The following is a 5,797-nucleotide window of genomic DNA, read 5'->3' as shown; positions in this document are numbered from 1 at the left end:
CTATTTATAGGTGAGAGATGTGTATTGGAATTATGCAGTACTGTGGACTGGGTTTTAAAAGAAGGATAAATCTAGGATTTTGAACTTGAGCTGCAGACAATAGGAAAAGTTACATGGAACTGATGAGGGTGGTGGAAGGAGGTTTTCATAAGGTCTATAAGTGAGTCCATTTAATATCTCATAATAGAATCTTGGGATGTAAACAGGGAACTAACAAATGGGGATACAGTTAATATCACATTCATGGAATATGGGCAAGATCAAAGAATGTCCAAGAAGGCCAGTATGGCTGAGGATAAATCTCTGAGTTTTTCAGGGATAGTGAAAAAGGAAATAAGACCACGGTATCCTTGAAAAGGAAAAAGGAAGAAAAAAGGAGTCAGTGATTTTCAAGAAGTAAAGAAGGATCCAGTCATGATCTACCACATTGATCACTCTTCCTAGCATTCTCAACTCTCTTACCCTTTGTTCTTCATCACTCACAGCTGCCAAAGCAGTCTCCCTGGATGCATGCAGTCTGCTCTCCACACTCCTTAAGGACAAACCACATGCTGTGCAGGCATTCCACTATAAATTCACAGGAGTACCTTGGGGGAGCCATTGCTCATTCTTGTTCTTCAGTGTCTGTTTAGAACATTCAACCCCCCTCCAACCTCCAGGACTTGGATTCTTCCCCTAATTCTATGCATAATTCACTGGTTCACAAATTAAGTGAAGAAATAGGAGAATTCTGTTCAGTGCCTCCTGCTTTATAAAGAAAATAGAACTTATCAAAAGAGCTTCCTACCTTAGAACTCACTCTTTCCTGCTTCCCTATTATGATAATGGGATCAATGTTTTTGATATTATATAGACTAATCCCTCTATCTTCATTCTAGAAACCTCATCCCCACCTCATTTTCCCCTGTGTCTAAACCTACTCTGTCACCCCTAATGCCTTCCCTTCATTATCTAATCATACTTATGTCTATAGTTAGACCCATACGGGTCCACTGGCAATCCCTATCCCTTTGCTGAATGTCTACCTTCTCTGCTTTCTGTCATAATCAGACTTTGGCGAGAGCTGTAAACATTCATTGTATTTCTTTCCTCCTCAAGTCCTAGTCCATTCATTTTACTCAAGCTATTCTAGATAATATCACCAGTGACCACCTGCATAAATACAATACAATTTTTTCAGTCTTAATTTTCTTGATATTATTAATATCTTTCCCTTTCTACAAACATTTTCCCCTTGCCTTGTTCTCAGGGGCTCGCTAAATTGCTGAGGCTGGCTTTGAACTTGCAATCCTCCTGCCTCAGTCTCCCATGCCACTAGTGGGTATGACAGGTGTGGGCCACCATGCCCAGCTGTATTATATTGATTTTTTAAAATTTTCCCACTAATATTTCATTTTTTTCATGGCTTCTTCTCTCTCTTTTTGCCAAATTTTCACCTTCCATTACCTTACTTCTTAGTAGTTCCTCAGTGCTAGGGAGAGGAGAGATTATAACAATGTATCTCCTATAGGGTTATTATGAGCATTAATTAAATAACACAGCAATGACTCAGTTTTCATTGATTGGTTCTTCAGAAAACTTGAGCCCAGTGTTGACAAATTCTTGATTTTTTTTCAAGTAACAATAAACATATATTAAATATTCTTATTTTTAATGTTGGCAACAAGTTTTTAAGTGAACATATTAAAAACATGCCTTAATTTTCCCTACAGGGTATCATTTTACAATCTCTATTCTAGGGTATTTGTATATCACTGAAAATTTTTCCTGTGTACATCTTGAGATTTACAAGGACTATTCCCGTGGACTCATCTTGAATATGCCATAAGTGTCTCACATAGTGTCATGCACATAAATATGCTTTGAATGAATCAGTTGCATGGATATCTCTTTTTATTAACTTTTTCATTCAACCTAATGGTTGGCAAAACATTTGTTTTATTACATTTCCTGAAAGGCTTGCTTCTGTTTTCCCAGTTATTGTTGCTTTTATCAGTTTCTGTTAAGATTTGTTTCAAAATACTCCATATGAGTCCTGTTTGTGTCAGACCTTGGTCATCACATTCTTTCATTGCTTTTGTTTTCTAGAATCACTGTTTTCTAACATAACATTTCAAGTGCATAGAAAATGCTTTTACTGTCTAAAGAATGAAAGGACTTGAATAGTCCAGGATTATTTCTTCCCCAACAGAATATCTTCCTTAAACAATTCGGCAAGGTCATGTAGGTGAGAATGGTTGTTTCTAGCATTGCGTTCTTTCATTCAAAGGTAAGAGTTTGGGAAAAGTTATTTAGACTATACTTGTGTTCCTTATATAAATAATACAAGACAAACAATATGCAATCTTTTATTTTAAAATAAAGTGGTAATAGTATAATATGAGTGATAAAGATAAGTAAACAAACACTGTACAAGAGATGCAGCTGGCCAAATGTTTAAGAACACAGGTTCTGGAGCAGACTTCTCATGTTCCAAGCTTGGCTTCATTACTTACCAGTGTTTTGTGCATACTGTTTAACCTGGCTTATTTTTTCCCTCTGTAAAATGGAGTAAGGGAGGGGCTGGGATTATGGCTCAGCGGTAGAGCACTCGCCTCGCACATGCAAGGTCCTGGGTTCGATCCTCAGCACCACATACAAATAAATAAAAATAAAGTTATAAAAAAGAGAATTAAAGGCCAATAATTTTTTTTAAATGGAGTAAGGGAAGCGACCTCATAGGATTATCATAAAGATGAAAATAAATTATTATGTATAAAGTGTTCAGAATAGTGTCTGGCATAAATTTTTCACCCAATAAATATTATCTATTATAACTACTACTCTTCTTAATCCTGAAATAAAATAGAAAATTTTTCTGAGGTAATTACAGAATGGTACTCAATAAGTATTTATTGGACATTCCTTATTTATTTTAAGTATAAATAATAAAAGGTGGAAATATAAAAGGGAAACTTACCAGTAATTGACAACAGTATGTTTAAAACCACAATAATGTAAAAATGAAAGTAAGTTCTTGGAAAGATAAAGAATTCACTGTGTGGACAGTGGGAAAGATCAAGAAATGACAAGAGAAACAAGTTAGAATAGGGGTTACAGATTATATAATAACTTTATATATAATACTGCTTGAATTTTATCCTATAAATGCAAGAAGTAAAATAATGTTTTAAGCACAAATTTGTCTTATTAAAACATTTCTCTGGTGATAATCTGAGCCAATTCAATTTTGTTTAGGAAATGAGACTTGTCTTAAAACTTCTCTTGAGAGAGAAATGAGAAAGTTCTCTGTGCAAACCAAAACTAACAGATTTCAGAATACAAGTTCTTACAAATTAAGAAATAAAAGTGACTTTTTCTTTTATGAAATAAAAATAGTATTTCAATTTGGAACATGAGGCATTTATCACACAGAAATACTTTACAATACATGAGGCTTTGAACAAACCAACTTCAGCCAGGCCCATCTTTGTCTTTCTCACATCCTTTGTGTGTTTCATTAGTTCATTTGACCCACAAACATTTATTTTGCTAGATGCTGCTCTAAGTGCTTTAGATTCAACAGTGAACACAAATGGGCAAGAGATTGCAGCCCTCTGGAAGCTTAGACTTCTCAGAGATATAGAAAATAAACAATAAATGTAATAACTTATGTGAAATTTTAGGAGTAAGTACTATTAAAACGAAAAGTGGAGCAAGAAGAAATTAGGAGGGTTGCTTCATGATAGAAACTAAAACAAGCTAACAAGTCCTTAAGGATGATTTCAACAAGAAATGAAATGCACTGAAAACTGTCTGCAATGCAAAATTCATTATAAACTCTATGAATTTACACTGGTCTCAGCTGCCAAGAGTCACCCTGAAAACCTATGTGTATTTAGGTAAATATGCTTTATAAATCTCGTGTGTGTGTGTGTGTGTGTATGAGAGAGAGAGAGAGAGAGAGAGAGAGAGAGAGAGAGAGAGAGAGAGAGAGAGAGAGGATTTATAAAGGCCTATGTTAAATAATGTGCAATGTGACCTGGACAGGCTTATAATGAACTGGAACATTTTCTTCCCATTATTTCCACAATAAATAATTCCAGGGTTTTGTGGTACTGGTGATGATATATGTGTGTGTTCAACATTATCCCTGCTTGTAACAAAGCTGACCAGCATTCTATTCTTCTACAATCTGTTCTAATAACAGCCCAGTCTCTCAAATATTAGAGTTCTGCTGAAGAAGTTTGGTCCCCAGCTCAGCAACATCAGCAGCATCCCATCGGAGTCGCTATTAATACATATGCACAGGACCCAGAAGTCTGATTCTGAAAGTTTAGAGGCACTGTCCTAGGGTGCTGCAAACCATCTCAGATAAGTGTTGATCAAGGAGGAAGGAGGAAGTCTTGGGGCAGGGCTCTGGGGTGTGAGCACCGTGGGACAGAGATTGGGGTCCTCGTATTCATGACCATTCAAGCCTGGGCTTCCTCAAGATCCTGTGGCTGAGCACATCCAAGAACAGGTATTACAGGTATGGCATGGTGGCAGGAACAAGGGTTTGAAGTTAGTCCTGTTAATGAAGTTCTTTAACTTACAAATCCTATAAACTTGGGCAATGCAGGTTCCTTCCACAAGCCTCTGCTTCCACATTTGTCAGGTCAGGAATGTGGCATAGTCCCCAGGGCAATTAATTGAGGGAGTGGTCATAACAGTCTCTGTAAAACTGTGAGCTCTGAGTGTACAGTATTGGCTGCCTATCAGCCTGGGACAAACAGCTAATAAGCAGCCATTAGATTGCTATTCTGTGAGGCATTTTACTCTTTCGCCTTGCCTATCCCGTCTAATATGAGCTGATGATGCAAGCTTTTCCCAGCTGTGGTCACTCTGTAACTAGAACAGATACCACAGCTTCTGCCCATCTCCTCCTCTGTGAAACAGGATAATGATGTACCGTGACATAGGCTTGAATTCCTTATTGAGGTTGGCAGCTGTGAATCACTTGAAATATGCCTGCCACATGGCACGCGCTCAATGCATACTAGTGAATGCTCTGTTGAGGATGAATTCTGTCCTGGGAGTGATGAGACAGGAGGTACTACACTGCGTGTGGCAGATCCTTCTCTGTGGCAGATTTCCAAGGCAATATCTGGGACCTCCATCAGTTGAAAGCATCAGCTGAAAACTAAGACTAATTGTGCCTATAAAGGTAGTGGCTCTTCTCCTGAGCTTGAGACAGCCTCTCTTTTCTGAACCTAGAGGTGATTTTGTGCAGATTAGTAAGGGCCCCATGAACAACACCTGCATCAGCCACATGGTCAGGATGGGCCTGATGCTGCTCAGCATGTGAGATATGCAGTACCTGGGTCTCTCTGATTATTTCCCACTGCCTGAGTTTCAGGCCATCTCCCCAGAGTTATATGGAGTGGTAGTGGATGTCTTCTGTCTAACCACTGTTCTCATGAGCCTAAAAGTCAAGAGAGATACTGACCAAAGAAAACCTTTAGAGTCACTGGCAATTGCCACATGGAAGAGGGATTTCTGGGAGATTCTTGGATTCCTGCCATGGGAGGTATTCAGGTATATTCTGATGGATATTCTGGAACAAGGTTCATGAAAGTGGTAACTGAGGGTTTCATTCATACTTCTGTCTGTTTGGGGCAAATAAAGTTGTATTAGAAATCAGCTGCAACCATTCACTTATGGCCATCTTGAGTAGCAGCTTTGAAGTCTAAATAGGTCACATAGATCACAACATTTACCACTTAGTGTTTCATATAAAAAAATGTGCCAGCCACTGCTCTAGAGCAGCACCATCCAA

The sequence above is a fragment of the Marmota flaviventris genome, chromosome 19 (genome assembly GCF_047511675.1).
Source record: "Marmota flaviventris isolate mMarFla1 chromosome 19, mMarFla1.hap1, whole genome shotgun sequence".
NCBI lineage: Eukaryota > Metazoa > Chordata > Mammalia > Rodentia > Sciuridae > Marmota > Marmota flaviventris.
Note: the sequence above shows the minus strand (reverse complement) of the source record.